General features: G+C 47.2%; 1 pseudogene across 1 annotated transcript; it reads left to right on the plus strand.

Annotated features, from left to right (window-relative positions):
• On the plus strand, positions 1–27,671 carry LOC146194783 (uncharacterized; annotated as a pseudogene). Its single transcript, XR_014705690.1, has 7 exons — positions 1–220; positions 4,778–4,952; positions 5,985–6,175; positions 11,048–11,264; positions 15,967–16,087; positions 23,547–23,974; positions 27,194–27,671. The product of XR_014705690.1 is annotated as an uncharacterized LOC146194783 (transcript).

A 27,671-nucleotide genomic window follows, 5' to 3' on the forward strand; every position in this document is an offset into this window, starting at 1 on the left:
GATGGTCGCAAAAGACAACCTCGCGTACGCCTGCAAGATTGTGAACATGGCCGAGACCTCGCGAGAGTACCGGACAAGGTTCCTTCCGCGAGAGATAAACATCCTGGCGCGCCTCCGTCATCCCAACATTGCGCGAGTCTTCCAAATCATATGCGAAGCAAGGAAAGTCTTCTTCATTATGGAGCTTGCCACCGGAGGCGATCTGCTCTTCAAGATACAGGTGTGCCCATCGCGAATTGCATGTGTAACGTATCGTCCGATCACAAGATAACTCGCCGGCTCTCCACACCTAGCATTCATGTTTTACAAACTGTTTCATATGGTCTCGGTGTTTAGCTGACTGGAGAAATGGTAGCGAATAATTGGCAATGCAAGTTTCTGGACGTTAGGGGCTACTCACCTCATCATAAAAATGAAGGCTGCAGTCCCTATAGCAGAAATAAATATGGAATGTTTATATTTTTGTCGCCTATGTCAGTGTCCCATTATTAGCTTGATATTCTAGTTTTGATCGCTTTTAAACTGGAAGAAAATAATGAAATGTGGCCGATGAGATCTGAACACACGACATCCAAATTTAATTTGCAATCTGTGTCAATATAACTATTCCGCCGCATTTTCGCTCTCTGCTGCATTAGCATAGGCTGACAGTGAAACGTTAACCAAAGACGACAGTTTTTGGCGTTTAAACAAAGCATCTGTTGTAATAGAAATAATTGTACCATGTGCTTGAACACTTTCACCACGTATAGCAGCAACTACCGGTAACATGTTGTACACTGTGGCCGCATGAAGGATTAGTGGGACACTGAACCCGTATCTTTAATGGTATTATGAGGTTGCTTTAAAGGCGTTCGTTTGCAGCTCCCCTCCCGTATCCTCGGTCACGAACGTACATGTGAAGCGAAAGCTTCACTGGCGCAGGTAGTTCGAGCCGTCGCGTATGCACGGTTTTCACCTTGAAGGAGCTTTAGAGGTCAAACTTCTGTGTTACGCCTAGTGGTCGCCCTTTGATTTTGGGGCATATTCACGTAGGCCACCAAGTGGCCCGTGAACAAGGTCAAAGTCACGTGAGGCGACGTCATGGTGACGTGAAGTAGAAGACGCTAGAGCGGCGATACCTGTATAAATGGGAGTCCTTAAAGCAAGCTATAAACATATCCGTCCTATCGACTGCGCTGAGGCTTGCCTGTGATCACGTAAAGGCAGCTTGTATAGCACGCTAAACATCACTTGAGACCGCTGAAAGGTGTCTCCGCAGGCACAACAGCGTGTTTACGCTGCCTTGGTGGGAAGCGAACTCGTCATATACGTCCGTTGAAATCGATCCCCCCTTCAGGCCTCCCGCAGGCCGCCACAACAGCGACTGCAGTCAGTGCTACTCGGAGCACTGCGTCGCGTTTGTGATGCACACACAACACGCAAAAAGACGCACGTAACTGGAGCCGACTTCTATTCCAGGCGCACGACTGCGATTGTTGACAACCGCGTCGCACGAGAGATGCGATCCTCGTGCAAGCGTCGCACCAGCGCGTGTTCGGTAACGCGCGAAACCTGAAAGACGCAGATTGAGGGAGCGCGTGATCGGGCGTGAGACAGTTTGCGTTAACCGAAGAGAACTTGCTCTTGGCCGCCAGTCTCTGCTCAGCGAGGAATATTTGACGCCATGTGGCCGCTTCTCGCTCAGCCCTTCCTTTCCGGACCTCTCGGCCCATGATGCTTTGGCTTCCCTCCAGGCCGGATCATTTTCTGCTACTTCTTAATCGCTAATATTGTTAAATCTAAACCCTGCATGGTGGTGCGGTGGGTAGGGCGTTTGACTACTTCCCTCTAGGTTTAAACATAGTTTAACCGCCTGCTTATTTTTGCTGCTTCAATAATCACAAATACTGTTAAATCTAACCCTCCATGGTGGTCCAGTGGTTAGGGCGTTTGACTACCCTGTCCAGGGATGCGGGATCGCACAGCACACGGACACCTTGCTTTTCGCCTCCATCGAAAAACGGCCGCCGCGGCCACTTTTTGATGGAGGCGAAAAGCCAGGCATCCGAGAGCTGTGCGATGTCATTGCACGCTGAAAAGAGCCCCAGGTGGTTGACATTTCCGGAGCCCTGCAAGAAGGCTTCCTTCATAGCCTGAGCCACTTTTGGACGTTAAACCCATAGGCTAAAACAATATTTTAAGTCGATCGTATAGATGCTCACTTTACCCTACCAATTTATGTGAAAGACCGCCTACCAAGGCAGTGAGAATGTTTTAGCGTGCAGTAGCTGTTGCGTGTCTGACTCTAGATCTAAAGTTCCGGAGAATCTGCACACTTGTATGCTAATTAATACGTGTGACATGGTAGAGGCGCAAATTAAGGGATCAAGTAAGTGGCAAAGTTCATTTCCGTGAACGAAGGGCCGCAAAGGGCTGGCAGGGGGTAGCATTTCATGCTGTCGCGTCGTACCTTTCGCGGTCTAGATAATGCGCGAATTGCTCCTTTATTGATGGTATTTTAGGAGGCACGCGTACCTCAATAAAATTAACTGTCGCGATTGGGGATCGCACCCCAGACTTCCCATGTCAGATGGTAACGCAACAGATACAATACAAATGGTCCTTGGCATGCCAAACGTGTTAGAGCGGCACATTTTGAATGCGCCCTTATGCGCGTGATTTGCTGACTTGTGTTTGGGATGTGTACTGAAGTTACAGTTAAAGATATTTTAAGTCCTTGAATAATTTAAGAAAACAAGAGGCTTTCACAATTTTCCCAGTGGAAATTGCCCCTAAATTTAATTGAACCTTTGAATGCGACAGCATAAAAGACATGTTGGGTGAAAAATCCGGTACCTTTTGTCAGGAGATTACTCGGAGGTCGCATTTAGTTCTTACCTCCATGAGTAACTACTACAAAATTGGTCATACACAGCAGGTATAAATTGGTATAGCAGTGCGTATCGCCCTTATTTTAATTCGTTGTCCCAAGCAGTTTCGTTTATTGAGCGACTCAGTTTAGACAAACATTATATTTAAAGCTGCCCTTCTGAAAACGTTAGCGAGCTTTTTAGGAATCACATGATTTTGAGAATATCTGTAAGCAATTGTGATGTACTCTAAGTGTCTTGCGATGCACAAGAAATATCTAATCATAAGATAATGCGAGAGCGATATCATTAGATTGTGATGTCGAGAGTTTGACGGAAACCCGTTTGTTCGGGGATATACGTGAAAAAGAGGTGAAAAACACCGACCAAGAAAAGGAATATACTGACATTTCGGCTCCCGCACGGAAGCCATGTTCCCAATGAGGTACAGACAAGAAAAGTAAGCTTTGTAGGCTTGAAAATATGCCCAAAGTAATGGATGTACGTGCCACAAGAAAAACACACGTGGCATAAATTGTATGAATAAATCGGGGCAATTAACGCAGATTTCACTTCCACCACGCCGAAGCATAAAACATTTCACTTGGTGTAGCGCTATTAAGTGAAGGTTGCTGCACTGTTGCTTTTCTTTCTTAATTCTGTTTTTTTTTTTAAACCGTTATTGCTGGCGTTTTAATTTTGATTACATTGTTTTCAGGCAAGAATTATTCATTGACTTCCCAAAGTATTGTAAACAAACTCTCTCATTCAGTCGAATATACTGCATTAGAAAATTACGCTTCTTAAATAAAGTGCCTGCAAGTTTCATTCATAAAAACAAAAGTGTCTTCCGCAGAGATTGAGTATGCCACTACCTAAAAATAATGAACACTGTAAAGCACAAAAATGTGTCGCATTGTCTCAAAAATACAAATGTAAGTTATGTGTTTACTGCTTTGGTCGACCTGTGATTGGGCGCTCAGCTCTTGTCAAGTTTTCCAGCCTTTCGCTTCAACTGCGCTTCTGGACGTAAATAAAAGAAGTAAAGCATAAATGTAATTTCACAGAGTTTGTTTATATTCTAGGCAAAAAATACATTTGGCATCACCAGAAATGTTTGTCTACTGTGGACCTTGACTTATGATATTTATCTAGCTCTGAATATGTAAATTTGACCTCAATTCAAATTCAAGTATTATAGCCGGTTGTAACAGGTTACAATTTGTCCTCAATTCAAATTCAAGTGTTATAGCCGGTTTTAACACGTTACCTTGCGCATCGAAACGTTTTCGGCTGCTCCCAAATATCTCGGGCCAGTTTCCGGAATAGTATCGCTTTCTTTATTTCTGAGCGCGCAAAGACAGTTCTCATAATTTTGTTTTCCTTTGAGCATGTGCGGAACAATCTGCGTAGATGACAACCGCCGATACGAGTTACCTCTTTGGTACGTTATTGCTTTCGTGATTAAAACAATTAAATGTTCTTTAATTCACAAGTATCTCCAAGGTAACACAAACGGTAAGCGCATAAGCTATTTACATCCTGTTACTTGGAGTAGAAAAAAAATAGTAAAAATGTTTAATGTTCATATGGCAGCCCTTTAAGCGCACAAAGAAAGGTACTCGGAATTCTTCGTCACTAAGTGATGCGCAAGCCAATTCTAAACTTTATTAAGGAATGAAGGCAGGTGTCGTTTGCAGTGTGACTAAACGAGAAAGCTTTGAATGCGAAGATGCTCTTTGATTAGCGCGCAGTCAGTGTTTGGTTTCGATTCTCCACAAGATCTCATTACCAATGTCTGTCATCGAACAATAGAATACTGCGACGCATGGTTCCAAATTCATAAAGACACTGATTTCACGTTTATATGGATCAATGTTATGAGAACGTCGGCAAAATTATTATTTAAGAAATTTCTTTTCCAGAGCGCTGGACATCTGCATGAAAGGACGGCTCATCACCTATTCGTCCAGCTTGCGTCCGCTGTGGCTTATCTGCACCGCCACAACATAGCACACCGTGACCTTAAATGCGAGAACGTGCTGCTTACCACCCAGCTCGTGGTTAAGCTCGCCGACTTCAGCTTCAGTCGCTACTGCAGTACGTTTGGCTATTCGATTTTCTTCTATCTCCACCTATACACTATCCTTTTTTGCGTAGTAACAACGTCACGCACTTTATAACTTATTCTACTTATTCCCCAATATCAAAGTTTTCTTTACAGAGTTTAGAAAAGAAATGCGTCAATTAGGCGATATTCGTGAGCTTATTGCGATTAAGGGATTTTTGTAATTGATGTGCTTGCACGAAATTTTAAAGCATGCACGCGCTTTAACATTTAAATGCATTGCTAGCTTTCCGTAATAACACTTGCGCTGTTCACCGAACCGCAGTGGTACTGTGGCTAGGGCGCTCAACTGCTGTACCCATGGATCGGTATCAAATCCTAGACGGGGCGGTCGCTTTTCGGTGGATGTGAATGGCAAGCGCCCATGTGCTGGGCAATATCACCTCACGTTAAGAACTCCAGTTGGTCGAAATTTCCGGATCCCTCCACTACGGCGTCTCTGATAGCCTTAGGCGCTTTGGGACATTTAGCCCCTGAAATAAATCGAACCTCAACACCCGTTATGAAATTGCAAGGTGAGACCTTTAATTGTGATCTGTCGCAGGCAACCCCTCCATTGCTTGGTATCACTTGCTTAAATTCGGCCATTAGCCTATGCGGTGTTCTTAAATCATGTTCCTCTGTTAGAAGAGTTGGAAATTCACTCTTTGCAGAAAGCTTTTGGCCGCGGTAGACGAAAATGACACCAGTGGGCTTCCCCTGCATAACAGATGTCTTCCTTCATTTACGACAACCGCATAACAATTTGAATTAATGTAACTATGGTGCCGTAGTTATCAAAAAAAAAAAAAGCTGTTGCATGATCTAAGCTTATCTTGTAAATCCGTATGTCAAATGTCTCGCTGCTGTATATTTACGTCAGGTCAGTAGCTGCCTGTATTCTTTGAACGACTAAATTAAAAGCGCGACGCACTTTTATTAATCTCTGCTTCATTTCAGTAACTGCTCTGTGCCTACGTCAGTCACCTTAAGTTGAGCTTGATCGCTGCCTTTGTGCTTTGCAGACGATCCCGTGGAGCGCAAGAAGAAGGTGCTCAGCGAGACTTACTGCGGCAGCGAGGCGTACGCCCCGCCCGAGGTCCTGCAGGGCATACCCTACTATCCAAAGAAGGCTGACATGTGGAGCCTGGGAGTAATCCTCTACGTCATGGTTACTGGGGCGCTGCCCTTCGATGATGGGAACATCGTGCGCCAGGTGCAGTGTGCCTCGGGTATCAGTCATGGAGATAACTAGTTACAGCGGATAATAATAATGATAATTGGTTCGCAGGAATGAAAAGGTGCAGTATTTGTCAAATTTGATCGGTGGACACCTGATCTGCGGTGTAAGAGAATAGAGCAAGGGGGGATTGAAAGAAGAAAGAGAGAAAGAGGAGCCGTGGTGGAGGGCTACAGTGCAATTTTGACCACCTGGGGATCTTTATTGTGCACTGACATCGTACACCACACGGGCGCCTCTTCGTTTGCAACTCCTCAACTTTCGCTCTAAGTGGAAGAAGATTCTTCTGCCCATTTTAATAAGGTTTGGCAGCAAATGTCGCATTTATTGCTTACAAAACTGGATTTTAAATGTTTTATTCACTTGGTGTTATTTGGGGAGACAAGACTTTCTATCATTAGCAAACGAGAAGAGGTGGATCATACCTAGAGAAACCGTAGAAAATACTACTGACGGCAGGCTAATCTTTTCAAGAAATCTGACACGTTGGGATTAATTTCACCTCAATATCTGGCATTTAGGACCTTAACAGCGCAAGAAATGAAGTATAATGTTCAAACAGATATTGCGCTATTTTTGCTCTTGCGGGTAATAGAGACATTTAGTATAGCGTACACAGAAACACGCAGAGGAATAGCGCACGCAAAAAACTATTGTGCGCGCTCTGCGCATAGGCTAAACGATACCCGAGACCGAGCTCTTTCGTACGATCGGCCAGCGTACGTCGAAACTTGAGTTTATCGTGCCCGCGGCCCTCACGTACGATGTAGATCAGCGTTGACAAGATGGCGGCGTCACGGGCGGCCGCTTCAGAGTGAGTTTCTCTTCGTTACAGCGCTTTTGTGCGTGCTGCCGCCTATAAATGGCGCATGGGGTATTTGCTTTGCCTCATGTAGCATTCAACTCAAGTAAATATTGAATAATTTGCTTTGTTTCTTATTTTGACCTCGGCGGCTGCGTTTCGATGGAGGCGAAACGAAGAGGCGTCGTGTGCTGTGCGATGTCAGCGCACGTTAAAGATCCCCAGGCGGTCGAAATTACTCCGTAGCCCTCCACTACGGCTCCACTTTCTCTCTTTCCACTTTAACTCCCACCTTCCTCCCTTCCCTTACGGCGCGGTTCGGGTGTCCACAGAGCAAGTGTGACAGTTACTGCGCCTTTCCCTTCCTGTGAACCAATTTAACTTTTATTTTATTTTGCACGGCGGCAGCGCAGTCCCTAAGCCTGACGAGTAACGTTGTTTTGTAGGCATGGTAACGCCACGAAGTGGATGGTGGTGGTGGTACAAACTTTATTCATTGAAGGCCAAAAAATTAAAAAAAGTAAAATTATGTTGCCGCCGTTCCGTGGGTGGCCTTCCGGCTGCTGGTCGTGGCCTCCAGGTCACGCCTGGCGGCGACTTCCGCTGCCCAGGTCGTAAGCCGCTGTTGAATATGCGGCTCCGAGCTGGCCAAAGCAGCCTCCCACAGCTGCGGGCTGTTTATTTGCCAGGAGACGGGGGGAAAGTGCGCCGGACAAGAGTAAAGAATGTGAGCATAGTCTGCTCGGGGAGAGCTGCAAAGCGTGCATTGGGGCGAGAAGGCACCAGGGTGAATAAGGGCAAGGCGTGCAGGGGAGAGGAAAGTGTGGGCCTGTAAATGGCGCCACGTATTCTGTTCGATTTTAGATAGGGACTTGTGAGGGGGAGGGAGGGATAATCGGGAGTTGCGGTAGTGGAGGGTGATGTCATGGAAGGTGAGGAGGGAGTCACGCGTGTCCATCCCGGGGTGGAGGGGGCCAGCTCGGTCGGTCATTTCGCGAGCGATAGAATTTGCCGCCTCATTTCCAGGGTGCCCCGCGTGAGCCGGAACCCAAAATAGTTGGATAGATCGGGAAGGGGGGGAGGAGTGCTTAAGGATATTGAGCGCAGAGGAAGAGATTCTACCCTTTGCAAAGTTGCGGACTGCGGTCTTAGAGTCGCTAAATATGAAAAGGGCTGGTGTGCTGGCAATGGCGAGGGCGATGGCTGCTTCCTCTGCGGCAGTGGAAGTGAGAGCATGGATAGTGGCGACGGAGAGGGGGGCTCGTGTATTAGAGACAGTGGCCAGGGCATAGGCGGGATGCGAGAGGTAGGGTGCCGCATCAACATACACGGCGTCAGACCGTGTACCGTACTGGCACCAGAGGGCGGAGGCGCGGGCAGATCGGCGAGCGGCATGATGCTCAGGGTGCATGTTCTTGGGAAGGGGCTTGACAGTGAGCATGGAGAAGAGGGAGCTGGGCAAGGGATGGGTGACAGAGATAGGGGAGACAGGGGTCAAGCGAAGGGAAGTAAGAAGGGCTCTACCAGGGGTGGTGCGAGATAAACGATCGAGTTGTGCCACGCGATGGGCATCCACAAGTTCTGAAAGAGTATTGTGGACGCCCATCGCCAGTAGACGAGAAGTGGGGGTGGAAGTGGGAAGCCCGAGAGCCGACTTATAAGTTTGGCGGATGAGACAGTTGACCTTGTCTTCCTCGGTACGAGACAGAAAGAGGTAGGGGAGGGAGTAGACAAGGCGGCTTAGCACAAAGGCCTGAACAAGACGACGGAGGTCGTGCTCGCGCATGCCGTAGTGTCGGTTAGCGACCCGTCGGATCAGCCGTACCGTCTGCTGGACGGTGGTAGTAAGGCGGGAAATGACAGTAGTGTGTTTGCCATTGGATTGCAGAAAGAGACCGAGAATACGGATGCAAGAGACAGAAGGGATGGGATGTCCATCGATAGTGACGTTAAGGTTAGGAGATGAGGTTGGAGCTATGCCTCGAGCCAGGAGGAGCAGGAGCTCCGACTTGGACGGGGAACAAGCTAGCCCGACCGTGCGAGCATAATCGGCGACCGTTTTAGCGCCTGCCTGGAGAGCGGCTTCCATCTCACCAAGATTGCCGGTAGTCACCCAGAGGGTGATATCATCAGCGTAGAAAGCATGGGAGAGGTTAGGAATGCTAGCTAGAGCACGTGCCATCGGAAAAAGGGTGATGTTGAAGAGAAGGGGAGAGAGAACAGAACCCTGGGGGGTACCTCGATTTCCAAGAGGGAAAGTAGGAGAGGAGAGGGTGCCGAATGAGATCTCAGCCGTGCGATGGGCAAGAAAAGCCTTGATGTAACTATGGATTCGGGAGCCCACGTTAAGGGTAGAAAGGGCGTCTAGGATGGCAGTATGGAAGACATTATCAAATGCTTTTGTCAAGTCCAGTGCCATGATCGCGCGAGTGCGCTTGGCGTGAAGAGGGTGAAGGACCTCTTCGGAGAGCTGGAGCATGACATCCTGTGTAGAGAGGGATGGGCGAAAGCCGAACATCGAATCGGGGAAGAGATGGTTGTCCTCGAGGAAGCTCTGTAAGCGGTCTAGAACGACGTGCTCAAAGAGCTTACCGAGACAAGAGGTGAGGGAAATAGGACGGAGATTTTGAATGTCTGTGGGTTTGCCGGGCTTGGGGATGAAGGTCACCTTAGCGTGGGTCCACTCAGAAGGCAGGGTGCCTTCGTGCCAATGTTTGTTAAAGAGGTCCGTAATGGCCTCTAGGGATGATGTGTCCAGGTTACGGAGGGCCTTATTAGAAATTTGGTCTGCTCCTGGTGCGGAAGTGGCGAAGTGGATCGCCTTGGCTTGAATGCTTACACGCGTGTATCCGTAAAAATATGTTAGGCAGTATGGGGCGGAAAGGCGGCCGGTACGCACCATGGCTGCAATACAGGGTAAAAGTATTGAACACGGGAATACCAACGTTGGGGAGTACGATGAAACTGCCGCAGCAAAGAAACGAGGTAAAGTCCCGGTGCGACGTGGCTAGTTTTGGCTTGCGAGTGAAAAAAAGGCTGAATGTGTTTTTTTTTTATTTTTAATCTAGATGTCGCCACCATAGTTTGCGTTCGCGCTTTCGTACGGCCAACTAAAAGCGCCGATGTAACACACGGAGTAACGTCCCGTAATTTGCTGGCGTTTATCGTACGAAAGAGTCCATACGCTATACTAAAAGTCTCTAATGTCGCATCTACGCTGACTTCGCTGCCGCAGAGTATGAATTAATGCTTACTGCATTACCATGTACGCAAGCATGTTCTAATTAGTTTTCATCTAAACTCATAATTAGAAAGTTTGACTGAAAATTGCATCAGACAAAAAGAAAAAAAAAAAAAAGCCTGTTTGAGCAAACTGGTTGTTACAGTTCATAAGTTCAAACCTGTGTCCTGAGTGTACAGTTCGTTCAATCCTCTGTTCAGTCACTTGACCCATTTATCTACTAAAATTCGTTTGCGCTCATAATTTGTAATACCTCAAGAACATGTGGACTTATTCGAAGGACTGCGGTCAGAGCGCTCTGATTCTCGCGATTCTGAACCATTTTTATTTGACTTAACTTGACGCTAAGCTTAACATGTCCTCTGCCATGTCGAAAGTATTTTGCCACTAATGTTTTCAAGACCAACTTAAGTACCTTATCCCTTATAAAGTTGAATGCCTCATCATCCAATGAGATACGCATAAAACTATACGTATATGACAGCAATGGAACGAGAAGTCCGCCCTCATAGAAGAGGAATGACGTCGTCTAGTGAAAGCTGATATATCGTCCTCAGCCTAGGAAACCTAGAAATCACTGTGCATGGGGGAGGGGTGGGGGGTGTAGTTGGTGCACGGTTTCAAAAAAGAAATAAAGAGATCTTGCCGAAATGCTCGCAACACAGAATAAGGAGAGCATTTCTCTTCACTCTTTCTTCGTGGTTGGTCACTTTTGCTCATCGTCCTTTTTTGAAAGTCGAGGAAGCATGTTTAATGTTGCACACGCCGAACCTGGAAACTTTTTAGGGCGACCCTCTGATTGCAGGTTCGCCTACAGATGAACCGCGTCGTTCGTTTCCCACGATACCTTGAGTGCACGCATCAGTGCCGGAACCTGATCCGCCTGCTGTTGGAGCCGGTGAGCACACTTCGAGCAACGATGGGCGTTGTGGTCAAGCATCCCTGGCTCTTGCTTTTCCCGGATCCGACGCACACGTGAGTTCCAGTCCTATTGGAATCCGTAGAGAGCGTTAAAATATCTGGTAAAATTTGGGATGCACTGAGACGGTGAAAATTGACTTTAGGCAATCGCTTTGCCAATATTTAAGAATTTGCCGCACCGGGACTCACAAATTCTAGTTTAAAAATGTAGGCCTGAGTAGGGGTCAGAAGAAAAAAGAAACTTTGATAAAATTTTGCTACTACACAACGTTTTTTACCATTTATCAAAGAATGCAGTGGGTGGTGGCGGACGATGGCAAAGAGGCTGGGGAGTGGGGAGGGCTATGGAAAGAGATTGTCGCTTTTCGGAATAATCTCGCATATACACCTTTAAAACATCAGAAAAATATTAACTTCCCAAATTTCTCTAATTGTACTGGACCCGATGCAATCCCATCTTGCCGAGAACAAAGGCTCGGTAAAGGTCTTGCAGAAAAAAAGATCACACGATTCCGCGCCGATACAGGTGCTTTTATCTCATTGAAGTGAAGTTCGGGGTTGTCGCTATATACAGACGAGTTTTCGAAAGGAGCGGATGTATATATTTGAGAGATTGTCTAGTGTCGAATGGTATGTGGCATTGATTCTAAGTAGTGTTAATCAAGACCGACTGAAATACAGACCTGCACAAAAAACAGGGTCCTATGGGACCTCGTGCGCCAACTTTCGTTACCTTACTCGTCGTTGAGGGCGCCCGGTTGACCTGTTCGTCTGTCATTTTCATCATCATCAAATCACAAATTAATATAAACAAACTGTACCCAGATTAAAAAAAAATATTTGCACCAAGTTATACTTCTAAAATTTTGCCTTTTTGTATTTTAGCGGACTGTGTTTATTTTTATAATGTTTTTCTCTCGCTAGAAGACATACCGCGATTCCGCTTTGTGCGACGGCACTGCAGTTAGTCGCTGCACATGCGCAGAACAGGTGCTTGTGCATTACAGCGTGGACAGATAAATAAACTATAACGACGAAGAAAAATGACAGACCTAATAGACCCTTCTTATTAACAGATTTACAGTAGCGCCAGGTTAACCGTAGTGTTCGTTCCCTAGCGGCGAAGACTATGAACTAGAAGGTGCGCGCTGCAGGAGTGCTATCTGTGCAGGTCTGTATTTCAGTCGGTCTTGGTGTTAATGATGAAGAGCTTAGACAATAATTTTTTCTTTTGCATTCATAGGTACCGCATCCCAGTCGATAGCACGAACAAATTTAAGTATACAGTTTTTGGCAACTAATTCGAATTGGCCATCTCCATATTTCGAACCAGAAAAACATTTTGACGGCTCAGCTCAGCTAAGCTACATCTGTGCGAAAGCTAGGTTTAACCTGGTTTTGCTTGTGTATGTGTGCGGTGATATTAGTAAGAGACACCGTTTGACGTGAGTAAGGCGCCATTCTTCAAAATTACGCTTTGTGCTCGTTCAGATGACTCAGTGATCATTAAAGTTACGTACATGGCCGTACTCACCGGTGGGAAGTCCTTCGTATAGTCTATCGCACACATACACACGTAACGAAGCTAGCGGTCCACAATTTCCGATTCAAAAACAAGCGTAGCAGAGGCACTGACAGACGCACGGATGGTGCGGTCGGTTAACCGCCGGGCATCAGTGTCTTCAACCTATACAGTTTCGCCACTGACTTTTCGATAACTCCCCGCCATCGTTGTCGTTCTACGGCTTAACGCCGTCTCTTAGCGAGACGTTCCTCTCGTTTGTAGGGCTTCTCGGCCACACGCTTAGCCTTTCTCGCCTCGTTTTCAAGCTGTCGGCCGGCCTGTCCCATGCGACAACTTCTGGACCGGGAGGCTCAATTTTTTGCCGTCTGTACTGCCCTTTCTTTATTCCATTGTGCGCGTCTGAGGAGCGGACGCATCACGCCGGCTTATATCCCAGCTGCGCGGCGCGGCGGGACTCGGCGCATGCTCAGCGAGGCGCATAGCGAAGTAATCACGTCACGCACGGCGCCACCGGCCAGTGTTTACTGGGCGCACGCACCGCCGCAATGGTGCACTGGTTCAGATGGCCAACTACTGTTGCAGAGAAACAGGGTTCGTGTTGCTGTGCATTGCGCTCTCCAAATATAGCAGTTTTACATTTTGACCAGAGGGGATAGGCAGATGAGGTTAAGAAGTTCGCAGAAGTAAATGTGTGCATAGGTGATTCATTTGATAAATTAAAGATCACTATTTTGGAATCTGGATTTTATTCACACTCCGACCGTAAATTAAGAGAATCATTTTTAATTCACCAGCTTAAGGCTGTGCTGTCAGGTCTTCAACAAAGCGTAGGAAAGCTAAGCTGTATATCTAAATAAAACTATTTCTGTAACCTCCAAAGACCGGCTGGGAGATGTCTGGCATCCTGAGTACTCCGTTCTCTCTCTCTCTCGTTTACTGCGTGCGTAATATTGTGTCCACTTCATTCTCCGCAGTTTAGCCACCTATTTTGGTTTGCTTATATTTCGATGATTGGCGTGGGCTCCGTAGGAGTCTCGATATTGTCGCGCCACAACTTAATATCTTCTTGTTTTTTTAAACCAGTTATAATCTATCGTGACACATGTGTCACTGCATGAGTGTTACATATTGTAGTTTTGGTTATTTACACATGGTCACTGTCATGAGTAGTGATACTAATAGACCTAGCTTTTAAACATAGGGCACTGCTTGTAACCTAGTTTCTTCCGACGAAGGCAGATCCCGCGACCGAAATGTCAAATACATGCACTTTTCCTTCACCACGTCTGACTTTTTTTCGAAAAATGTTCTCAACCAAGCCCAAAGAATTCCGTTTTTTCCTATGCACATTGCAGATAACGAAAAAACGGCATTCGTAACACCAGACGGACTTTATGAATTTAACTTTATGCCTTTTGGGTTATGTAATGCACCTGCCACATTCGAGCGGTTAATGGATACAATTCTGCGTGGACTAAAGTGGCAAATTTGTTTATGTTATTTGGACGACGTTGTAATTTTTGGCAAAACATTTAGTGAGCACAACAGCCGTCTAGATATCTTACTTAATTGCATGGAACGAGCTGGTCTTGTACTGAATGCTAAGAAATGTCATTTTGGCGATTGTGAAACAATTGTCCTCGGTCGCTTAGTTGAAAAAGGAGGTGTTCGAACAGATCCCAAGAAAATTGAAGCCGTCAAAACTTTTAAGGTGCTCTAATCAGTAAAAGAGCTGCAGAACTTTTTGGGGCTATGCTCGTACTTTCGACGCTTTATACCACGGTTTGCAGACATCGCTTACCCACTTACGAGTCTACTGCACAAAGATACACCATTCAATTGGACCAGCGAATGTGACTCAGCTCTCCGTCATCTGAAGTTTCTTTTGACCTCGGGCCCAATCCTCCGCCACTTCTGCCCATCAGCTCCAATTGAAGTACACACTGGCGCAAGTGGTATCGGTATCGGCGCTGTACTTATACAACGCCATGGACGCGATCAGCACGTGATAGCGTATGCCAGCCGCTCATTGAGTAAATGTGAAATAAATTACACGGTTACGGAGCAAGAATGGCTAGCCGTTGTTTTCGCTGTACAGCGCTTTCGTTCCTATCTGTACGGGAATGCTTACACCGTCGTCACTGACCACCATTCCCTTTGCTGGCACGTGAGTCTTCGTGACCACTGTGGACCGCTCGCTCAATGGGCTTTACGCCTACAAGAGTTTACTCTTACTGTTCTGCATGAAAGCGACCATAAACTTTGAGATGCTGATTGTTTTTCGCGTTTGCCGCTTCAAGCGACTGATGACGACGCAGACAACTTCGATGAATATTTGGCTCCAAATTCACAAACCTTCCACGATCTCCGAGGTTTTCGAACCGAGCAACGCAAAGACAAAACAATAAACTCTCTGATTCCGCTAACGATCATTTGAAGAATACATTTAGCATTCGCGAAGTAGTGCTTTACGAGAAGAATTTCGCCTGTGGGGGAGCACGCCATTCAGGAAAGCCTACGCATCACAGTTCTAGAAATGATGCATGATGACGCCACGTCTGGTCACCTGGGAGTGGCCCGAACACTCCTCCGCACACAGTAGCGATTTTACTGGCAGAAGATCCTTTCAACGATCGAGCGATATGTAGCCAGCTGTGTGCTTGGCCAGCGCTTTAAGCTGTGCGACTTCAAGTCCACATGGAAAACTGCCGTCAATCATACCTCCAACAACCCCATTTGAGCAAATTGGCATTGATCTTCTTGGCCCTTTCCCACGGCCCTCTAAAGGAAATCGAGGAATTCTTGTGTGCGGGGATTATTTAACCCGGTATTGTGAGGCAGCCGCGATACCATTCGCTACTGCGTCGGAAGTATTGAATTTCTTACTTCGATTCATCATTCTTCGGCACGGCCCTCCTGCATGCAGTCATCATTAGTGACCGTAGACGTCAATTCACAGCGGACATTGTCGAAGAACTTCTTCGCCTCAGTGCCTGCAGTTTTCGCCACTCCACGCCATATCATCCGCAAACGAACGGTGTTGCAGAACGAACTAGTAGCAGGCTCACCACTATGTTGGCTATGTACGTCGCTGCAGATCATAAGAACTGGGATGGCGTTCTACCGTTCATTACTTATGCATACAATACAGCGCAACATAAGACAACAGGCTACAGCTCCTTCTACCTTCTCTATGTTCGGACGCCTCGCTTTGGCCTCGACACCATACTGCCATTTTTCATTCATGATGAACTTTCTTTTGCTACCACACTCTGCAGAACTGAAGAAGCTCACCAGCTGGCCACCAGCTCACCAGTTTGAATTTTATCTCCACATGAACGTTCTAAGAACCGCTACGACGCCCGACACCAACAAGTACCTTGTGTTCCTGGCGACTATGTGTGGTTGTGGACATCCCTCCGTAAGCGTGGTGTTTGTCAAAAACTGCTGTCCCACTACACCGGAACGTGTGTTGTGTTAGAGCGCATCAGTGATCTCAACTACGTTAAAACACGCATGACTGCGAATGGTCGATGGTCACGGCAGTCTCAGATGGTGCATGTAGCCCGCCTCAAGCGATTTCATTCCAGGGGTTTTACGTAACTCGCCCGAAGGGCTTCGTCTGCAAGGAGGGAAATGTCACGCGCCTTCGCAGAACGTCGACGAAAGATGAAGAACGGTCGGGTGGATAGGTAAAGAAAAAGAAGAGCAAGGGCAGAGGGACGTCTGTACGCTTCACCGCTGTCCTGTTTGGACCGGTCCCTGAATATAAACCCCCTCGTGCATAAAAGCACGTAACAATATATATATATATATACCTATATAGGTATATATATGCACCAAAATGAAATCTTGGCCACGGTCAATAGTAGTGAAAAATGAAGACCAACGTGTGAAAAAAACTGTTGACGTTTCGGCTGTGGAACAGCCTTCATTAGAATGCTGCCGACATTATGACGAAGGCTGTTCCGAAACGTCAATAAATTGTTTCACACGTTGGTCTTCATTTTTCACTATATATATATATATATATATATATATATATATATATATATATATATATATATATATATATATATATATATATATATATATATATATATATATAATATATATATATATATATTGCTAGAGGCACAACAGGCAGTACTCTGTCGAAGTGGTGTCTCCCTAAGATTGCTTACAGATAGATAAGCTTCCTGAAAAACTTCAAGGTATCTCTCCTTTCGCAGGTTGACTCATATATATAGATATATATATATATATATATATATATATATATATTGTAAAGAAGACAAAGAACAGAAAAACGCTGCGGCATCGCCATCACCATCGCTTGTCTCCGGCGCCCATCTCGCTCGCGCTGAAGCTGTGCCCTGCGGCTGGTAATTCGACCCTGCTGTGCCCGAAGTACTGCCAGTGCTAGACGTTCCAGCCAACCATTAAATCCACATTTCACTTGGTGGAGGTCAATCTGAGGTTCCCTGTACCAATCTCGCCCTGGAACTTCACAGCAGAACATTGACTACCCCAATGACGGAGCCGACTTCATTGCACCTACCTCCGCCAGTCACCTGCACAGGTGCCGTTCGTCAACGGGACCCAGCTACCTTCAGTGGAAGCAGCGATGACGACGTCGACGATTGGCTGACCACTTTTGAACGCGTCAGCCGTCACAATAACTAGGACGACAACCGCAAGCTCAACAATGTCATCTTTTACTTGAGCGACGTCGCTAATCTGTGGTTTCGAAACCACTAGTCGGACTTTGGCACCTGGGCGAATTTCAAGACGAAATTTTCTGATGTCTTTGGCCGCCCCGCCGTCCGAAAACTCCGCGCGGAACAGCGTCTTCGGTCGCGACTGCAGCTGCCCGGTGAAACGTTCACCAGTTACATTGAGGACATTGTTGATATGTGTCGTCGCGTTGACCCGACCATGACCGAGGCCGCTAAAATACGTCATGTCCTCACAGGAATTGATGACGGCGCTTTTCACATGCTCAATGCGAAAGGCCCCACTACGGTCAAGGAAATATATGACCTCTGTCAAAGCTACGACGAGCTCCGGAGGGAGCGTGCTTTGATTCGCCAGCCTCATACATCACTTGCTGGACTAGCCGCGGAGAGGGAGTCATCTAGCCTCTCTGAAGACATCAAGGCTTTTGTACGCCAGGAAGTCGCGCGACAACTGTCCCTGCAGCCCTATGTTAAGGAGTCGTCAACAACTGGCCTTGTTCCGGAGCTTCGCCATGCAATCCAAAAGCATATATCTGAAGTCCTCCCTAATCCTGTTCCTCAACCAGCTCCGGTCGCACCTTCAAAGCCGTTACTCACGCCCACAGTTTCATCGTCCGGCGTTGCGCCACTGAGCTACGCTGCAGCATTCGCGCCGGCTCCTCCTCAAGTATTGCGTCGCACGTATGCCGATGTCACTTCAAGTCCACCGCCTGAGCCAGCATATGCCTATGCTTCGCCCCCCATGCGGTCGGCACCAACAGCTTTTGCTCCCACCTTGCTTCCGACACGATCTCCATGGCGCACATCAGACAACAGGCCTATTTGCTACCACTGCGGCATCAATGGGCACACTACACGCTACTGCAGGCGCCGAATAAATATGGCCTTTGCTGCACGGCCTGCGCCACCTTATTTGGCCCCCCAGTTCCCAGTCCCATCGGGACCTCCAACAGCACCCCCTGAACCTCCGGACTTCCGCCCTCGTCGTTCGCCATCACCATGTCGCCGCTCCATTTCGCCAATGCGCCGACGACCCGCTACCCAGCCGGAAAACTAACCGCCGCAGTTCGCGAGGCACGAACTGCGTATCCGACCGAATTTCAAAGTCCTCGTCTTAATCCCGCGAATGTTATTCCTGTCATCGTTGAAGGTGTTCATACTCTTGCGCTCGTCGACACCGGTGCCGCTGTATCAGTTATCAGCCAAAAACTCTGCCGCTCCATCCGAAAGGTGACTACGCCTCTCGAGGGACTATCGCTTCGTACCGCATCCGCTCACAGTATACAGCCGACAGCTATCTGCACTGCTCGCGTCGTCATTGCTGCAGCCTTGTACATCATCGAATTCGTCGTTCTTCCCACATGTTCTCATGACGTCATTCTCGGCTGGGATTTCCTGTCCCAGCATCATGCTATCATTGACTGCGCCAGTCCTCAAGTAGAGCTCATTGAATCGAGTGATGCACCGTCTGATGCCCTGCTCCACGAGCCGTGTCCTCGTTTTGCGACCAAACTCCTCGTAGCACATGACACAGCCATCCCACCCGTTAGCGCTGTTCTGGTTCCCCTCACTGCCTCTTTTACCACCGCTGCGACAGTCCTCTTTGTGCCCTCTAACGTTGTCTGCCGCCGCCGCCACTTACCGCTGCCGTTTGCCGTCCTTGACATGAAAAACGGCGCTAGCACACTTCTGGTAGCCAACCCTCTTCCGTCTCCCGCAATGTTGATCGAAGGGGAGTGCCTCGGCCGCATCGAGCCCGTGGACCTTCTGTTCACCTTTGATGATGTGTCATTCTCTGTTTTCCAAGTTGACGCCTTGACTCCAACTCGTGTGGCTTCAAATCCGCTACAGAAGGACCTTTTTGACCATTCCGTGGACAGCGCTCCAGAACTGCGCCACCGCGAGCAACTTCTTGACCTTCTACACCAATTCCGCGCCTCCTTCGACATTCCGCAATCTTCCTTGGGCCGCACGACGACCGTTTCCCACCTCATCGACACTGGCGCGTCAACCACCTCTCCATCAGCGGCCGTATCGGGTGTCCCCGACTGAGCGCCGTGTTATTGCCCAACAAGTCGATGACATGCTGCAACGCGGAGTAATTAGAGAATCCTGTAGCCCATGGTCGTCTCCTGTGGTCCTAGTTAAAAAGAAGGATGGCTCCATACGATTTTGTGTTGATTATCGCCGCCTCAACAAAATCACTCGTCGTGATGTGTACCCCCTCTCACGAATCGACGATGCCCTAGACTGTTTGCAAGGCGCAGAATTCTTTTCCTCACTCGATTTACGCTCCGGGTATTGGCAGGTGCCCATGGCAGAGGCGGATCGTCCTAAGACCGCCTTTATTACTCCAGACGGGCTATACGAATTTAATGTTATGCCATTCGGACTCTGTAACGCCCCAGCCACATTTGAAAGAATGATGGACACTGTACTGCGCGGCCTGAAATGGAACATCTGTTTATGCTACCTCGATGATATCGTCGTCTTTTCAACCGACTTCCCGACCCACCTGACTCGACTTCGCCAGGTCTTCACCTGCCTAACCCGCGCCGGTCTTCAACTGAACCTCAAAAAGTGCCGCTTTGGTGCCCGCCAGCTCACAATACTCGGACATGTTGTGTGTAAAGATGGAGTTCTGCCTGATCCTGAGAAGCTGCGCGCCGTCGCTGACTTTCCGAAACCGACCACTTTGAAACAACTGCGAAGCTTCGTGGGCCTCTGCTCGTACTTTCGTCGTTTTGTTCGGAATTTCGCAACCATCATAGCCCCCCTTACACAGCTCTTGAAAGGCACCCCTAACCTCTCCTCTTGATCGCCAGCCTGCGATGATGCATTCGCGACACTGCGCAATGTTCTGACGTCACCACCAATCCTTCGCCATTACGGTCCTACTGCACCTACAGAACTTCACACCGATGCCAGTGGTTTCGGCCTCGGCGCCGTCCTTGCCCAGCGCAAGCCTGGCTTCTCCGAATACGTTGTCGCCTACGCAAGCCGTGCTCTCACCAAAGCCGAGTCCAACTACTCCGTTACCGAAAAGGAGTGCTTAGCAATCGTGTGGGCTGTAACGAAGTTCCGCCCTTACTTATACGGCCACTCCTTCGAGGTAGTTACAGATCATCACGCTCTCTGCTGGCTCGCGTCTCTCAAGGATCCGTCTGGCCGTCTCGGGCGCTGGGCTCTCAGGCTTCAGGAATACGACATCCGTGTAGTGTACCGCTCTGGCCGCAAGCACTCTGACGCCGACGCTCTTTCTCGGTCACCGGTGCGCTCGCCTAACTCATCGTCCCCTCCTCAAGCATTCTTGTCAGCACTCACCATTGAGGATATGCCTTTCGAGAAACGACAAGATCCTTGGGTTCCTAACCTGCTGGATATCCTTGGCACTACTTCCGCGGCTACGCATCCTCGGGCACTCCGCCGACAGGCCTCCCATTTCGCCATTCGGGACGGCCTTCTCTATCGCAGGAACTACAACTCAGACGGCAGAACGTGGCTTCTTGTCATTCCGCGCCACCTCCGCTCCGAGGTTTGTGCCCACCATCACAATGACCCTCAAAGCGCTCACGCCGGCGTCCTCAAAACCTATGATCGAATTTGTCAGAGATACTACTGGCGGGAAATGTACAATTTCGTACGGCGCTACATTCGCTCTTGTACCGCCTGTCAACAACGCAAGATTCCTCGCCACCCCGCTGGCCCTCTCCAGCCTTTACCTTGTCCAGCTCGCCCGTTTGATCGCGTGGGAATCGACCTTTATGGTCCGCTACCATGCACTGCCGCTGGTAATCGATGGGTCATCGTCGCAGTCGATCACCTGACCCGTTACGCCGAGACTGCTGCACTTTCCGCGGCGACAGCCCGAGAGGTAGCCCATTTTCTTCTGCACCACTTCATTCTTCGACACGGCGCCCCTCGCGAGCTACTGAGTGACAGAGGTCGTGTCTTTCTTTCCGAAGTAGTTCAAGAGCTCTTGTCGTCTTGCAAATCGATACATCGGGCTACAACCGCGTATCACCCGCAAACAAACGGCCTCACGGAGCGCTTCAACCGTACGCTTGGGGACATGCTCGCAATGTATGTTACATCTGAATCGGGAAGCTCCAACTGGGACCAGGTACTGCCATTCGTAACGTTCGCGTACAACACTGCCAACCAAGCAACAACTGGGTTTTCGCCCTTCTTTCTCTTATATGGCCGTGAACCATCTTGTACTCTGGACACAATTTTGCCATACCATCCAGATGCCTCTGAGTACAGTGCTTTGTCAGATATTGCACAGAAGGCCGAGGAATGCCGTCAGCTAGCTCGCACGTTTACCTCCAACACTCAAGGCTATCGCAAAGATCAGCATGATACCGATACCCCTGCTCCCACGTTCCTGGCCGACAGCTTCGTTTGGCTATGCGTTCCTGCCACCAACAAACTAGACAACAAATACCACGGACCTTATCGCGTCTTGGAACGCACATCCCCTGTGAACTACGTCATCGAGCCAGTCACCCCTTCTTCCGACCACCGCCGTCGCGGCGGCGAGGTTGTCCACGTTAGCCGCCTCAAGCCATATTACAACCCTCTGGTCGTCTCTTCTCCCTGAGTCGCCAGGATGGCGACTTCTTCACGCGGGGGAAATGTAAAGAAGACAAAGAACAGAAAAACGCTGCGGCATCGCCATCACCATCGCTTGTCTTCGGCGCCCATCTCGCTCGCGCTGAAGCTGTGCCCTGCGGCTGGTAATTCGACCCTGCTGTGCCCGAAGTACTGCCAGTGCTAGACGTTCCAGCCAACCATTAAATCCACATTTCAATATATATATATATATATATATATATATATATATATATATATATATATATATATATATATATATATATATATATATATATATATATAACTGTTGGCTTCTTTCCTTCATTTATTATAACGAGCACCCTCATTTCCCCTTAATTGATCTGCTTGTATCTTACGGGGGTCTCGGTTCTGGCAGTCTTGAGGCCATAGGTAGCGTAAGAGGGTTCTAGCACAGCTTTCGCCCTCGCTTTTGATCACGTTCTACGTGACGCTGGCGGTAACAAAGGACGTTCTACATCCGCCGCTATGGCTGAGGGTGGCGCTGGTGAACACTCTCAAGGTTCGTATACAGACAACATAAATACCCAAGCAAGTAGCAGGGGGGACAGCGGCCGATGTAGCTCAGTTGGAAGAGCACCGGACGCGATATTCGGAAGTCGTGGGTTCGGATCCCACCGTCGGCACGTTGTTTTTTCTGCTACTTTGTGTTTAATTATCTTTCCCCTAAACAGATTACATTACTAATTTCTGTGATTATCTAAGCAAACATTAAAAAAAAGACATAAAAGTACCATACCCAACGCTTTCCTTGGCCTCGCCGACTGTTGGCTTCTTTCCTTCATGTATTATAACGAGCACCCTCATTTCCCCTTAATTGATCTGCTTGTATCTTACGGGGGTCTCGGTTCTGGCAGTCTTGAGGCCATAGGTAGCGTAAGAGGGTTCTAGCACAGCTTTCGCCCTCGCTCTTGATCACGTTCTACGTGACGCTGGCGGTAACAAAGGACGTTCTACGTCCGCCGCTATGGCTGAGGGTGGCGCTGGTGAACACTCTCAAGGTTCGTATACAGACAACATAAATACCCAAGCAAGTAGCAGGGGGGACAGCGGCCGATGTAGCTCAGTTGGAAGAGCACCGGACGCGATATTCGGAGGTCGTGGGTTCGGATCCCACCATCGGCACGTTGTTTTTTCTGCTACTTTGTGTTCAATTATCTTTCCCCTAAACAGATTACATTACTAATTTCTGTGATTATCTAAGCAAACATTAAAAAAAAGACATAAAAGTACCATACCCAACGCTTTCCTTGGCCTCGCCGACTGTTGGCTTCTTTCCTTCACATATATATATATATATATATATATATATATATATATATATATATATATATATATATATATATATATATATATATATATATATATATATATATATTGCTAGAGGCACAACAGGCAGTACTCTGTCGAAGTGGTGTCTCCCTAAGATTGCTTACAGATAGATAAGCTTCCTGAAAAACTTCAAGGTATCTCTCCTTTCGCAGGTTGACTCGAGAGGTAAGCACACGTGGGAATGGTCCCCAGACGAACGGCCCCGTCTTCTTCAACAACCAACAGCTGCAGCAGGCGTCTTTGTCTCGCGCGGCTCCCCTTGTGGACGAGCGGGGTGTTCCCCTGCCCACGCTAGACCGGAAGGCAGCGAACGAGAACGTGCGCGAACAGAGCGCGGCGCACACGGCCAGCGGGATGTTCGGCCACGAGCCGCTTTTCCCATCCGAGCAGTCCGAGAACAGCGAGGGGAACTGCTACGAGGAGGACGGCATGCACCACGTCCATCCAGTTCGACGGGGCTCGGAGGAAGGGTTGTTCGACGAAACCACCATGACGACAACTCCCTACGACGATCTGGAACCCCTTGAGGAGGAGGAGCCCAGCCCTTCCCCGAAAAAGCCCACTGCAAAGGGCAAAAAACGTACGTGCCAGTACAGGATCACTGAGATTTAGTTGAAACTGTAGAAAATGCTCCTCTGGAACAGGGGCACGGGACAACTGATTCCAATTATTTTGAGAAGATAGAGTGAAGGGTCCCATTAAGCGCAGCACACGGTGTTATGTATTCCGCGTCGACGAAGTCAGCATTGATCGCGAGGATAGTGACATCAAAGAGAATTAAAATCAGTATAAAATGCATCTCTCATATCCAGAGTCACTTCAGGACGTCAAACCCCGTAAACCATAAACCGAAACTGAACGTAACGTGGTAAAAATTTGTGATTATAAATTCGTAGCTAGGCTTGGCTGTCATTATGACATAAAAAAGTGTAAAGTATATTTACTACACTGAAATGAAGATTGCGGCAATTACATGAGAATCGAACGTTTTGACCATAGATGGCAAGAACGCGCAGTACCCCTCCTCCTCCTCCTCCCCTAGGCATTTGATTTGGTTAAAGAGAGGCATTCTTTCTTTCTTTCTTTCTTTCTTTCTTTCTTTCTTTCTTTCTTTCTTTCTTTCTTTCTTTCTTTCTCTCTTTCTTTCTTCCTTTCTTTCTTTCTTTCTTCCTTTCTTTCTTTCTGTCTTTCTTTCTTTCTTTCTTTATTTCTTTCTTTCTTTCTTTCTTTCTATTACAGAAAGCCGGAGCGAAAGCTAAAGGCTACAGAGCCTGACAGAGGCTTCCGCTCCGGATGACGTTCAGCGTGCAGTTTGAAAAAAAAAAAACGTATACAAAACATACAAAAGAGCACTTCGAATCATAAACACAACGCGCAAATACAGTAATTTGATTGCATGAAACTGAGTCACTCCAAATAACTATGGATAGGAAAAAAGAAATACAAAAGATTGGCATTTTATTGTGGATTGCTATGTAATAAACCAACTGCAATTAATGAAACAGATGAAACATACCGCTGTAGACGATATCAATAAAACCGTTTGTTGAACTTAGTGATACAGTATAGAACACTTGCAAAATAATAAAGAAAAGCACATGTAACATCTGATACAAAAAACACAAAATAAAAAATTAAACTATGCAATTGCGATGTCATGCTTGAGTAATAGGGCTTTAAGAAACTTTTTGGTGACAGGTTTGTTCAAGTTTACGAGTGTATCTACACGATTCAACAGAAGCGGTATCTGGTAGTCTGTGTGTTGCCGGCCGTAGTTTGTTCTTGTGGCAGGTGTCCTTCTGAGTACTCGGCGAAAAGAATACTGTGAACTTGGGTTTGAATCAGAAGCTTTATATAACTTATTGTTGTTAATGTACTGTACGAGCTTGTAGTAGTACACCTGGTTTGCTTTGATTATTAAATGTTGTGAAAAAAGCGGATGCGTTGGGAGAAGATGGGGCTTACCATAAAAGTTTTCTAATATTCTCAGCATTTTCTTCTGCAATAAAATTAAGTTCTTATAATTTTTGGCTGTCGTAGTTCCCCAGACGAGTGCGCAGTAAGACAGTCGAGTGTAGAAGAGGGTATAATACAACATTTTTTTCAGCCAAAGTAGAACGAGGTTCTTAATCTTATACAGACACCCAACAGCTCGACTTAAGTACCCTGCTAGACGACTAACATGCGTATTCCAAGATAAGTTATTCTGAAACCACACACCCAAAAATTTTTGTGTCGATACCTGATCTAGCAGCTTATTACGGAAATTGATGGCGATTTTGCAACATAGAGGCTTATTTATTGGTGCAAAGATTATATATTTGGTTTTGTGTATGTTTAACCTTAATTCATTAACATCGAGCTAGAGGGATAGTGAGTTGAGGTAGTTATTCACTGTGTCCTGGAGCGAAATGAGCCATCTGCCTGCGAAGAAAAGATTAGTGTCATCTGCGTACATAATTAATTTTGGCGAACTTGGTATATTGCAGATGTCATTAATGTATAAATTGAACAATATCAGTCCTAGAATTGATCCTTGCGGTACGCCGTACAGTACATTTAATAATGATGAATGCGCATTATTTATTGTAACATATTGGGAACGATTAGTCAAATAATTTCTTATTAGATCTAATGCGACACCTCGTATACCGTAGTCGTAAAGCTTCATTAATAATATTTCATGGTCCACCGAATCGAAAGCCTTCTGAAGATCCAGAAATATACCTACTGTGTAGAGTCAATATTGCGTATTATTTCGTTTTTAATGTTTAGTAAAGCCTGTTCAGTTGACTTATTCTTTTGGAATTAAATTTTTTTTTGTTGTTAAAAACAAGAAATAAATATCAACGTCGTGTACGCGAACTGACATTTAAATAGCCCAGGTCGCTGAAAGCCGCATTATAGCTATATCGTGTTATCATCGCGGGCGGACCTTGTCCCCGTCTAAATGTTTCTTACGCAATTGCTCATCTATGTTGGAGGTTCTCCGGCAGAAACACATATTTTCTTGATGAGAAAGCTCCATTTACAAACTGAACATTTCATTTTCTGCAGCAAATTACAAATTTGGGAGGTAAAGAACACAAATGATTCCGCCATGCGCATCTGCCAAATACTTAACGGTGCAGCCTTATGCAAGCAATAGGCGATAAAGAGTTCCCAACGCACTATGGTTTCCTCACGAAGCCGATTGATAATGGCGAAAAAAATGTGTCCACTATCAACATTTTTTATAGAAAGCTCGCCTTTAGCGTTGAAGTAGTTATTAGTAAAACTAGAGATTCAGGGATCGCTACACTGGTCCTCACTGTCTACGTACAGTGATAAGTGCATTGCAGAACGTATCACATACTAAGAGCACGCTAAGTACATAAGTTCATGAGAGGTATATTATAAGCACATAAAAAGCATATATACTGGAACTGGTATAGAACGTCTGAAAGGGCGTTTTGCTTGAGAGTGGCCTTCAAAAGAGCGAAATACGTTCGTGCGGCTCATCTGCCACTCCTGGTGAAAGCGGGAGGGCTATCAATACAAAATCATGTAGGCACAACTGCACGAAATACTTTGCTTTGTAGAAAGTACCCATGGAGGTGACTGTTATTAACAGTTTTGGAATGTGAGATGCTGTGTAACTTGGAAGCTTTACTTTAATGTCACGATCAAGTGCTTTTGGAAGCCGTGCGTTGGAGATTTCTCTGTCGCCTCGTTCGTCAAGGCTTGACTGCGAACAGTTGACAAGACGCGAATGGTCTCCAAGTTCTCACCTTGAGACATGCCTTATTTTCCTTGGCAGAACCGCAGTCCAAAAAGGTCCAGCAAGAAAAGGATGAGATGCGTGCCTTCTTCGACTCCCTGAAGACCATGTCAACCGAGCACGATACTACGAGCCAGAGAAGTCAGGGCCGCGGGAGCAGGCAAGGGCGGACTTTCAGCGAAGTCTTCACCAATCCTGGGCAGCCGGCGGATGGGGCGCAAAACCAGTTACGGGGAGAGCAGCAGACGCTTTATCCTAGCTACTATCACGCTGATGCCGACGAGACTATGGGACTGCGTCTGCCGCCGCTGGGAGCTGACGATGGAGAGCGTTACGAAGAACCAGCGCCCTACGCCGCCGGCCCGTTCACGAATACTCGGTCCTCCTCAGATGCAGGAATTGTATATCCGCGGTCTGGCGATATGTCACCCGATTACGGTATGAACGAGCCGTCGACAATGCTAACCACCACTTCTTCTATGCCTATGCGCGGCAGGCGCTATTAACGATATTTCAA

Source organism: Amblyomma maculatum, chromosome 3 (assembly GCF_055883805.1).
Source record: "Amblyomma maculatum isolate TAMU_Amacu chromosome 3, ASM5588380v1, whole genome shotgun sequence".
Classification (NCBI taxonomy): domain Eukaryota; kingdom Metazoa; phylum Arthropoda; class Arachnida; order Ixodida; family Ixodidae; genus Amblyomma; species Amblyomma maculatum.